Here is a 12,636-nt window from a genome sequence, read left to right on the forward strand (position 1 = left end):
TATAGGATGAAACTAACAGAAGGGCAGGACAGAGAGAAAAAAGTGAAAATTACAAATCGCTCTACTATTTCAGCACCACGGACAGAGGTATTGATTTATCACAGCACAGTTAGGCCACTGATATTTCCAAGCCATGGTTGGTACCATAGATTTTAACAGTCAAAACAAGAATCAATGAATCAGGCAGATAATATAAATATTCAGCTGAACAACCCTCTGCCCTCTGGTTGAAGGGATGTCAGGTCAGCAAACACAGGGGATGCATTTTGGTCGTTTTTGCTAAAAACAAGGCTGTAACCACCCTCCACTCCACCCTCCGCCACCCCTGAAATCATCGACTGGACTTTGGTGAATCTCAACGATTTTTTTTTTTTCTTTTTCCATTTTCTTTTCAACAAAACAGCAGAAGTATCTCTGTCCCCTCAGAGAACCAATCAAGTGTAGCAACTGGCCACCCACCACAGTGACAGGTGCAGAATGAAAAAACACTCTAGAGCATGACACATAGAGTTAGGTGCCACACGTCAACAGGTTGTCTTATCGCTGCACTGTGGACCATGAGCACTTGAGTGAAATGGGCAGAGAGGCCCTGTACTGTGAGATGAGTGGAGGAGACGGTGTTGCTTCTGATCTGGTTGGGTGGCTGAATACTGAGGAGCAAAGGCCAAAGCGGAAGCTCGTGGGTCAACATGCCTGCCCAATTTTACAGCTGAGGTGTGTTCCTCGCCATAGATGCTGGTGGCCACCGCGGCGCTCCAAACAGAGCGCCATTTGAGTGACACTCAAAGCCACAGAATGTGGCGGAATGTGGCCACTGGAGTAAATGTATATTTTTTCCCCCTCTCATTTTGTTCCCTATCCTTTGTTGTTATTGCCAAGACATTTGTTCAGCCATCAAAGCAACATGACTTGACATAGTAATTCTATTGTAATGTCTCACTGTGACAGGTTTATAGATGAAAAATAGAACGAAGAAAATGAGGAACATCCGACCACAAAGAGTGGACGATATACAGTACTGGGACAAAAGACTATTGAAATGATATTGTAAAAACATGTTCCATATAAAACATTTAATTTATTTCTACCTTAATCCATATACATTTGCACAGGTTTTAAAGCCACAACTGTTATAGAATTATTCCAATGTAAATCTATTGTGTGGTACACTGTACATAATGACAAAATGCTATTTCATCTCATTTGGTACTGAGCCTGTTCTAAAGCAAATTCAGAGGAAAGTCAGAAAACAAAGTGAAAATATAAAGGAGGATCAGAAACTTGTGTCAGCCACTCATAACCTGCTGCATATCACCCTGTGTATTAAAATGTCTCAGAAAATGGGAAAAATGAACAGATTCTGTAATTAAGCCAAGTCCACACAGCATGGACAGAATGCCAATACTGGATATTAATACGAAGATATCAACCTTATGTATGCCCATGGGTATGTGGAGATGGCAGATGCAGTGCCAGACTGGCCATTGGTCATGCCAGGACAAACCCTGGTGGGCTGCTGCATCGGTGGGTTGGCGAGCCATCAAGAAATCCATAATTTTTTTTTTTTTTTTTTTTTGCACATTCTCTGTGTACCTGTTGAGTCATGGTATTTTCCTCCAATAGTACTAGTAAGATTAAAGTAGCCTGCATGCTGTTGCACCAACACTGAATCAAGCCAGTCAGGCAAATACCGAACCATAGCTTTGTGTTTAGGGAACATCTTCACATCTAACATGCCACTGCACCTGCCACTGGCTAACTTGCCTCCATCCCACTGATTTCCAATAACAATAAACTGAAAAAGTATTCATAAACCAAACTGCTATACAGTATATTAGTGGCACATATAGCACTGAGACTGCTGAATACAGAAACAAATTCTCAATAATCTTACCTGGTGTAAGGACCTTGGTAATGTTCCACTGTTCTGGATCAGTGGTGTGAATTGTTCACCTCCAACCCTTGCTCAGTCAGCATTGCTCCTCACACCAGACAGCTTATAGGACCCGTGCCCTAGACGTCCTGGCACCTGCCCCCACAAGTGGCCGATGGATGACAGCAAATGCTTGGAGAGGACAGATAGAAATCACAGTACACAGTGCCAGGCCTACTCTGTGTACCGTCTACCCTGTTTTGTGGTGTCACCTTAATGTCACACACTCGGGGTCAGTGTTTCCTTTTGTTCTGTCTCTGGTCCCCAACCCCGACGCCACCTACAGTGGCTGCAGCTCTGTTAGCGGAAGCCCAAGTGACATCAGCTGGTATTTTTTGCCCACCCTGAGGCGCTCCCAGGTCGCCCTGCAATCCTTCACATTCCTGCAGGTTTGACACTTTCTTATATAAAGGCAATACATCAAAGGAAAAGAATTTCTGTCGCTAAAAAGTTGGACAGAGGCAAAGTGAAATACAAGATGGTTTGCAATGTGAAGAGAAATATAATGCTGGGGTGAAATCTCTCCACCTTTTAATAATAAGTAAGTAGACGGTAACACTTTATTTTAAGGGGTCCTTGTTCCTGTGTAGTTACCTAATTAATTACAGTGTAATTACCTATGTAACTGCATGTAATAGCATGTACTTACATTGTAATTACATAGTGTATTTTGGTGTACTTACAGGTCCTTGTTACACTTGTAATAAGAAATGCTTGTTACAATACCTGGTCAAAGTGGCCTCTCTCTTTGGGGAAGGGGTACATCTGCAAGAAAAATGGGTGAAACCACAACCCATGTTGCCTGGGAAAACTTTTCCATCAATCTTCCTCCTGTCTCTTGAGTCTTGGAACATGTGTGCTGTTACACAACTTAGTCTATGTAACAGTTGTGTTAATACACACTTGTTACTCTTTGATACAGTGGAATGAGCACATTGAAGATACCTCAGTCCTTACACATTAACTGCAATAACCAGTGTCTTTGATAGTGTACCACGTGTGCTGTTACACAACTTAATATATGTAACAGTTGTGTTAGTACACCGTTGTTACTCTTTGATACAGTGTAATAAGAACATTAAAGTGTACCTGGGATACCTCAGTCCATAAACATTAACTGCAATAATCAGTGTCTTTGATAGTGTACCACGTGTGCTGTTACACAACTTAATATATGTAACAGTTGTGTTAGTACACCGTTGTTACTCTTTGATACAGTGTAATAAGCACATTAAAATGAAGTGTACCACGTGTGCTGTTACACAACTTAGTATATGTAACAGTTGTGTTAGTACACCGTTGTTACTCTTTGATACAGTGTAATAAGCACATTAAAGTGTACCTGCTGGGATACCTCAGTCCATAAACATTAACTGCAATAATCAGTGTCTTTGATAGTGTACCACGTGTGCTGTTACACAACTTAATATATGTAACAGCTGTGTTAGTACATCGTTGTTACTCTTTGATACAGTGTAATAAGCACATTAAAATAAAGTGTACCTGTTGTGCTGTTACACAACTTAGTATATGTAACAGTTCTGTTAGTACACCGTTGTTACTCTTTGATACAGTGTAATAAGAACATTAAAGTGTACCTGAGATACCTCAGTCCTTAACTGCAATAATCAGTGTCTTTGATAGTGTACCAACGTGTGCTGTTACACAACTTAGTATATGTAACAGTTGTGTTAGTACACCGTTGTTACTCTTTGATACAGTGTAATAAGCACATTAAAATAAAGTGTACCACGTGTGCTGTTACACGATTTAGTATATGTAAACAGTTGTGTTTACTACACCGTTGTTACTCCTTTGATACAGTGCAATAAGAACATTACAGTGGACCTGCTGTGATACCTCAGTTCTTAACCATTAACTGCAATAACCAGTGTCTTCGATAGTGTACCACGTGTGCTGTTACACAACTTAGTATATGTAACAGTTGTGTTAGTACATCGTTGTTACTCTTTGATACAGTGGAATAAGCACATTAAAATAAAGTGTACCCGCTACATACTTACATGTAACATCATGCAGAAACTTGGTACTCAAGTATTTTTACATAAACCAATAACTAGAATAGCGTCTTTTCAGAAAATGAGACAATGCTGGATAACTCAATTCATATGGAACTGAAAACATCATCAGCAATCTGTATGCATAAAACCACACACTCAAAAAAATGCATTTCAGTGTTCCTTTATCGTCCTTTATTTTTATTATCCCCAAAAAACCACAAGGCTTGATCTTTTCCTGTCCTTTAATGGAGTCCTCTATTTCTCCTCCATAAAACTGAAATGATCACAGAAACACAATTTACTTACAGTACTTACAGTAGCATTGCATGAATAGGTACACTTCAATTAGCATCCAGATTAACAAAATGAAAAGAGTTAGCATAGACTGAAAGCTAGCAAGGTATATTTACCGAAAACATATAACTAATCATGTCTTAATTACAAAAATACACAATCATGTAACACTATTGACATATTCTACTCACAGATAGACATTCCCCAAGGCAAAAGCATCCAACAATATTATTTAGCAGTCTGTTTAGCCGTCTGTGCTCACTTTTACACCCGAGCATGAGAAGTGAGCATGCAACAGAAAAAACACAACATAGCTGGACTTGACGAGCCGAGCGCTCACTTCGACGCGGTTTCTCTGAACCAAAGAGAAGACCACTCACTCGGACGTGGTTTCTTTGAACAAAAGCACACACTTTTTTAACCCTCAAAGACAGTACAAAGACACTGGTTATTGCAGTTAATTTGTAAGAGTTGAGGTATCCCGACCCAGGTACACTTTATTTTAATGTGCTCATTCCACTGTATCAAAGAGTAACAACGGTGTACTAACACAACTGTTACATATACTAAGTTGTGTAACAGCACACGTGGTACACTATCGAAGACACTGGTTATTGCAGTTAATGGTTAAGAACTGAGGTATCCCAGCAGGTACACTTTAATGTTCTTATTACACTGTATCAAAGAGTAACAACGGTGTATTAACACAACTGTTACATAGACTAAGTTGTGAAACAGCATAAATGTTCCAAGACTCAAGAGGCAGGAGGAAGATTGATGGAAAAGGTTGCCCAGGCAACATGGGTTGTGGTTTCACCCATTTTTCTTGCAGATGTACCCCTTCCCCAAAGAGAGAGGCCACTTTGACCAGGTATTGTAACAAGCATTTCTTATTACAAGTGTAACAAGGACCTGTAAGTACACCAAAATACACTATGTAATTACAATGTAAGTACATGCTATTACATGCAGTTACATAGGTAATTACACTGTAATTAATTAGGTAACTACACAGGAACAAGGACCCCTTAAAATAAAGTGTTACCAAGTAGACTTATTAAAGGTCATTCATTGTTCATGTTTAATGAAATTACTATTTTGTGAATGATTTATAATAACACATTGTCCATCATATCTGTATGAATAAAGACATTTCCTTTACTTAAGGGAAGTTTGTTCATGTAAGTGATGGAGTGCTTCAATTGGTATTTTCAAAATGGATAGACTGGGAAGAGAGCTTGGCTACATCTTACATTTCATCTCTGTAGTATGTTAATCTTAACAGACAGAAAAATTCTGCTCCATTCATGACACTGAGGAATCCAGAAATGAACCAAAAAGGAAACTGCTCAAAACTTGGAAATGCTTGACGATGATTGAGCTGACTGAAATGGGCTTACACGGCACATTTGGTAATTTGCACACCTACCTGCTCTTCAGAGCAGTACAATTACAGAGTGTCTCGGGGGCCGTCAGTGCCCTGGCTGCACCCAAGCAGCTTCCCTCTCCTACTGCCCTGCTCGGCCACCGAGGTGCTAGCGTGAAATGGCTTTTAATTCCTTCTGCTATCTGTCCCGCACAGAGCCTGTTTTAAGCCTTCATATGAATCTTTTGCCTACTAAAAAAATATAACGAATAAGGAAATCAGAGAGTTAAAAAAAAAGAAAAAAACTGTGTAGAAATGAAAACATCATCAAACAAGTAGCAATGCAAAATAACATAAACCTATCACCCCCCCCCCACACACACATCAGTGAGATTTAATGAGTATTCAACCTTCTGGCACGAACCATAGAGAAACAAATGTAATGAAGAAATAACAATTCAGAAATGAATGATTAAAGACAATCAAGAAAAGTTTGTTAGTGATGCAGCATGTTTCGACTTCTCTCACTTCGCCAACAAGTACACAGTTTTTGTTCCGTAGCTTCAACAGGATTCCAGAGAATGGCCTGTCAAGTTATAAAGACTATATGATGTGTGTTCATGTAACTTCTGTTGTGAACATAGTCCACCCAGATCCACCTTGATCATTGCGAAGCTGTCTCGAATGACACTGAACATGGCTTTGATGTTGCTGTTATCAAAGGACTGTTCCAAGTTTAAACAGTGTACTCTATGTCTTTGTAACCCAGCCACGCTGTCTATCCTGCTTAAATAACTGTTTTAACCTGTCAACGCTGAGGGACTGGTCAGCTGTACCGGGGTACCAATGGAGGCCTGGGCCTGACATGTTGGCTTACAGCAGCTGCATGCATATCAACACGGTGATATGATGGACATTGGCACCTGTCGTAACGTATTAGTCCACCTCCTGGAACTCTTCACTTTTCTTTCTGGGGTTTTAGGTGCAAAGTGCTGTGGCTTTCTCCGAAACTTGGGTGTAGATTTTATTTTACATTCTACTCCTCACTGTTGAGCCAGATAGGATGAACATCAAATGAATAAAAGTGTCTGTATATAACAGGCTGGACGCAATAAAGAGAACACCTAACAGCTCTGTGATAGATATTACTTTTAATAAGCTTTCAGTGCTCAACACATTTGTATTTTTCAGGGGTAGTTGGTATCGTAGCTCTGCATTGCATTACATTCTATTAGAATCTGATGCTATTATGTTGTTCTCTTCCTTGATGCTCATATCACCTATTACTTTCTGTGTGTCTACCTAATTGTCATTATTGTCACTCCCTGCTCAGCTGGAAGTGAATGAAAACAAGGCATCAAAATGAGCAAAGTAAAAATAGCCATTCCCTAGATGATGATCCGTAAAAGATGATTAGCAAGTTGATTGTATGAATAATGCATTTCAATGATGTGCACTATTTAAATGAAGCCAGTGACAGGCGAAACATTAAACAAGCTTCCTCTGTCTCTTTTCTTCTTCTAATGCTGCCAAAATCCCAAGGTCACAGGTCAAGACACTTCACGAACAATGTTCCTTTTCAGTGAACTTGCAAAGTACGTCCAGCATTGAACAAAAGGAGAAAAAAAATGTGGAGGAAAATGATAAGGTTGAAAAAAAATTATTTTTTCTAGTATTGTGCAGATAACTATAATAAATGGGTCTCTCCATCTCACACTTTCTGGTCTGATTCATTTTAAATGCATTGCAGAATAAGCTTTTGGACTGGAGACTGATCACCTGTACCTATACTGTTTAGTGGGCAGGAGTGAGTGATGCAGAGTGCAGGCTCAGGCCCTCAAGGTAATCTGTAGTTTTATACTGCTGGGTAGCATACACCTTCATTGAGGTGGACCTTTTTAATATTGGTCGACAAAATTGTTTAACACCGTTTTTATCCTTATAAGGAGAATATTATTATTAAGCATATTGAACTACCTTGAATTACCTTTAATTTCAAATTCTCTGTGGGTTGGCTGTAGCTTGTTTTCCTTGAATTCATTAGCAAGCCCCCAAAACATACCTCAGTGCGTGGAGGACAATGAGGGACCTTGAATTGCATGCTTGTTGCATGCATGACAACAGCAGATGAGGGCCACCATGGCAGCAGCTGCACTGGGGGGGGAATGATAGCGCTTTGTTTCCCTCTGCTGGTTACCAGTGTAACCACCATCTGTGACAGGCAACATGATATTTGCATGTCAGCATCTGCGTTTTGGGCCCACATTTGATGGTGTTAGTGTAGTGTAGCGTAGTGAAAGAAATGATATAAAAGACAGGAATAATTCTGGCAGAAAGACAGAAATAGAGAAGCAGCATCAGGGATGGGGGGGCGGCGGGGGTGGCTGGGATAATAAGCAGAGGGAAAGAAGCAAATGCTTTGTAAATGATGTGCTCACCCGCAGTTCATCTCCGCAGGTGATGGTTGTATAGCATTCACCTTAAATAGAGTTGCTGGCAGCAGAGTGTAAAGGCTCAGAGAAACAGATCAGTAGTGACAGAAATCATCAGCTGCTAGGTCACATTATCCAGCAGCAGCAGCAGGCAAGGCACATCAATAGAAAAAAAAGGGAGGGAGGGAGGGAGGGGAGGGGGGGGGGCATTCATTTCAGTCTTCTTTCCTGTTTTCCAGCGCGCAATCCATTGTCAGCTCGGAGTGTTTTCACAAGGTAACATTACAGTGAGATCTCGAGTGCTACGGAGCTCCTGCAGGGCTGTCAAGTTCCATGGGATTGTTTCGGTGTTAATTGATAGGTTGATAGAGACAGATCAAAAGATAGAATGCAACTTCCTGCTGAGTAGTCTGAGGTGCAATTCCCCATTCGCTAGCGACTCTCTTGAAATTTCAGCTCATCCTGTGGAGGATGTCAGTGTCTCGGTGAGCTTTCATATGATTTTCAGATCTCACTTGTTCTCCTGTTTAACAGGTTGCCAAAGATGACACGCAGGTCTCAGAGAATTGGTGGTCTGCGCTTCAAGGGTTGCACTTGGAGAAAGTGTTTATGTGTGAATCCTTCAGTCCCTATTCTTTTTTCCTTACAGCTGAGAGAACAGCACATGCATTCCCGACATAAGCACACACTTGCACACACACGCAAATAACACAGTGCTGCAGACAAACACACGACCCCAATGTGATGCACCGGAGTGGCTGTGTGAGTGGCTGTGTGAGGCCAAGGTCATGCAGTCTCATTCCTTTAATTCCCATAATCCCCTGTGTTGGATGGGTGAGAGGCCTGCTAATGGCTAGCACTCTCCAAAAGGGGACTACTGCGTTAACGTAGACTCTTGAGACTCTCACAGCCCACAGCCCACCACCCTGCGTAAAGAGCATAGCACACGGTCTATACAATCCATCAACATGGCTAATTAGGCCCCGGCAAAATCCCTGAGAGACACATAAGGAGGGGGAACCAGAGGTGTGGTATAGTACTATCGTTGAGATAATAAGAACACAATAAAGTTAAGACTGCAAGGAAATGATCTGACTTTGAATCTATTAAGGGAACAGACTTGATCCAAGAGAACCACCAAAGTAATATTTATTTTCACACCAGGGGATCCTTTGAAGTGCTCCAGCATGTTTGTGAGAATTTTCAAAGTCATACAATTCATCCAGGAAAAGGATGAACATGGCCAAGAAAAGACAGAGTGTGAGAGTCAAGAAAAGATGCATAGGTGCTGACATCCTCTTGATGACAGTCATTATTGTTGCCATGTAGGAACTTTGGGCTTTGTCACTTGAATGCAAATGTGTGTCATTTTGAGACCTGAAGAAACAACAACCGGTCAGTCGTCTACGCAAGCAGCCTTCTATAACCTATAGTTATGTCTTGTAGTTAGGGGACTGTGTTATTCAGTCACTGGGAGGAGGACAAAACAATGAATTTTAAACCAAGTCAGTGTTGTTTCTGTTATCCAGGATCATGCACAACCTTAACTGCATTGTAACCATGATGATGATGATGAAGGGCCTCTAGCCTTAATCAAGTATTCACTTTAACCCAAACCATGATCTTTTCATAAACCTAACCAATATGTTTTTGTGCCCCAATACTGTCCACACTGTGGCAGTTCCACAACCTTAACTATAAGTTTATCATTGTTACCATGACGACAAAGCTGCAGGTCATACAGGAGTGGGAATTAACAAACTATACTGGTCATTAAGGTGGTCAGCAAAGAAGACAAACTCAGAGACCAAGAGAAGGATGTTTCCCCATTATTAAATGTGTGCATGAAGAAAACATGAGGGAATAAATCAGTGGTTTGACACTGCACAGTAGAAATGACAGGAGTTGTATGTGGCACAATGGGTCGGTTCATTTTCTATGACAGAAAGGTAAACATGATATGGTTGTATTTGTGCCAAAAGCAAAACTTTATTATGGATATCACAGTTGTATACGTCAGTGTATGTGCATATGAAAAACTAATTACTCACTCGCTGCTGCTTTTATGTAATTTTACCTTTATCTCTAATGTCTCTAATTATCCATATCACAGAAATTCCACTTTTATTGTGCAAAATGAATTATGTCAATATCACCCTGCATATAACAGAATTTTGTGTTCCATTGTGTTGTGTAGCTCAGTGTGGATGGATACACGAGCTAAAGAAATGTCACATACAGAGTAGCAACAGATTCCACTCGTCGATTTGATCTTAGCAGTGATTTGATCAACAGTCGTCTACGTCTTGTGAGTCAAGCTGTGCAGAGTGAAGACCCTCATGTCACCACACGCTCATTGACAGCTCATCTCCCAGATTTTGATGAAAGATGTGATCTTCATCTGTTGATGGGTGTCCTTAAATTGAGGTGAGAGTGGAATTTAAGTCTCTAGAATAGGATTGTCTTTCTGTTCCCCATTTCTATCCCTCAGATCAACAATCTGTCCTCTTGGTAGGCGAGAGCAGGCAGGCAGCCGAGAAAATGGTCCAGATTAAAATGAGGTAATGGCACATTTGCTAGGCCTTTTGTGTGAGCCGTGCATGCAATTTAAGGGGCTGCCATACAGGACGAGTTAATATTTCATTGCACGCCAGGGAATGGGAATAGAGAGGAAGGAAAAAAATGCATATGTCTCATTTTGCAATCTGATTCGTCTCAGCAAATCAGCCTGAGTCAATGTCATTCCATAATGAACTCTCCCCCACTATTCTGAGTGTTCGGCTGCTGTGTGGCTGCCAGCTTTCACACCCACTGAATGTGGACTATATGTTGATCTGCAGCAGGGGGTAAGGGTCTCAGTCTGTCTCCCTCTCTCCCTCTGTCTCTCTCTCTCTTTTGTCAGGTTATAGGCAAGTGTTTTTTCCTCCCCTCAGTCACTTTCCTTTTCCCTCTTTTTCTCTGTCACCATCCTAAAATCCGGTTACTCCTCCTCCCACCACACCCTCCCCACCCTCACCCCGCCTCCATCCTGTGCTGGGTTAGAGATCGAGATGAGGGAGGGAATGGGAGGTTTTGATTGACTACGGTGCTGAGATGTAATCTTGTGCAAGCTGAAATGTGAAGTGTGTGCTCGTGGCTGCATGTGTGTGTAAGAGAGGGAAAGGGCTGGGGCAATGTGTGATGCTCGGTTTATTGCATCGCAAGCTCATTTGTTTGTATTTTATACCTCATTTCGGCTCAGACGAGCCGGCTCCACATTCCAGCTGCGGGTGACCCAGTTTCACAACACCGTATGACTCTCTCTCTCTCTCTCTCTCTAATAATATAACATTCCCCTTTTAATACATTACGTTTAGTAAATAAGCTGCACTGTGTGGATATGATTTAATGCAATATACCTACAAACTAGTTTACTGAAAGGAAAAATACAAACTCTAGCTATTCCACTGTGATAGTTTCTCCTCTGTCCCCTCAGGCACAGCTGCGCAGTATGTTAGCATGTTAGTGCAGTGTGTGACACCACTCTGACAGCACTCTAAACATCAGAAGGACTAAATCTCATCTGGGCCGTCAGGGATATAAACATGGGGTGCTTAAACTTAGAGATGGCCTGTTTATGGGTACAGAGAAGCATATATGGAAGATAACATATGGGTAGCGCAACATAAACATCAACTTGTCCTTTTTCTGTAGTAGATGGTTGTAGGCGCTCGTATTTCTTCTTGCTACATGGTGACACTGACAGTGTTCATTGGAAGGAGCAGAAATGTCCCTCCTGAATTAGTATTAAAGTATGGAAGAGATCAACCTTCTTATGTCATTCAGGATAGAACAGTAACACAGATGATTTTCTTAGAGGAAGCTATAAAAGTCAGCGTAGTTAAGGGAATATCAGTAACATTAACTCACTAGCTTTGTTCTGGTATCGTCTGCTGTGCCTAGCCACAAAAACCAACAGCCCCGCATTACCTGCTGTGCTGCAGCTTTGTTCATTGTCCCCCGGGAGGTCATGACGATTTCCCGTCCTCCAGGTGGACAGAGATAGTTCGCTGGTGAGCCTGCCGTTCCAGTCCAGGTGCAGGGATAGCAGGTGGACAGGGGCGGTACTGCCAGGGGACTACAGGGGGCAGAGAGGATTTTGTGGGTCACAGTAGGAAGGGTGGTGCAGCTCAATCATTCCCCTACCCCAAGGACTTCTCAGAGCTATGCAGCTGTGAAAAGACTCATCCAGGGAAACGCAGTCATATATATACAGTATCTATGTGTGTGTGTGTGTGTGTGTATGTATGTATGTATGGACAGCAAAGCATGTGATAAAGCATGCAGTGCATGCTCTCACACATGACACACTTATTGCATCCATACAGCCAAACCGAGATACAAGAGCTGGCATATTTTTAAAAAACACTCTCTGTCCACACTCTCTGTTGTTCCACTCTCTGTCCACACTCCATATATGTCCATACATATATACACTCTCCTCTCAACCACCATTCATTTCTCCCCCCGCTACTAGCTCCTGCAGCAGGGCTAGGTAGTAGCTGGCCCGTGCCATCCATTATTCCCAGGCAGGAGTGCATTAAAGATTCA

General features: G+C 41.6%; 1 long non-coding RNA gene across 1 annotated transcript; it reads right to left on the reverse strand.

Moving 5' to 3' along the window:
- Window positions 1-2,039: 2,039 nt before the first annotated feature.
- LOC146986048 (uncharacterized) lies at window positions 2,040-12,263 on the reverse strand. The gene is made up of 3 exons (XR_015036069.1): window positions 12,016-12,263; window positions 5,678-5,866; window positions 2,040-2,316 (listed from the first exon to the last, which is right to left on the reverse strand). It is a non-coding gene; the product is annotated as an uncharacterized LOC146986048 (long non-coding RNA).
- Between the last annotated feature and the right edge of the window lie 373 nt (window positions 12,264-12,636).

Source organism: Trachurus japonicus, chromosome 6 (assembly GCF_045865225.1).
Source record: "Trachurus japonicus isolate A0001 chromosome 6, Traja_1.0".
NCBI lineage: Eukaryota > Metazoa > Chordata > Actinopteri > Carangiformes > Carangidae > Trachurus > Trachurus japonicus.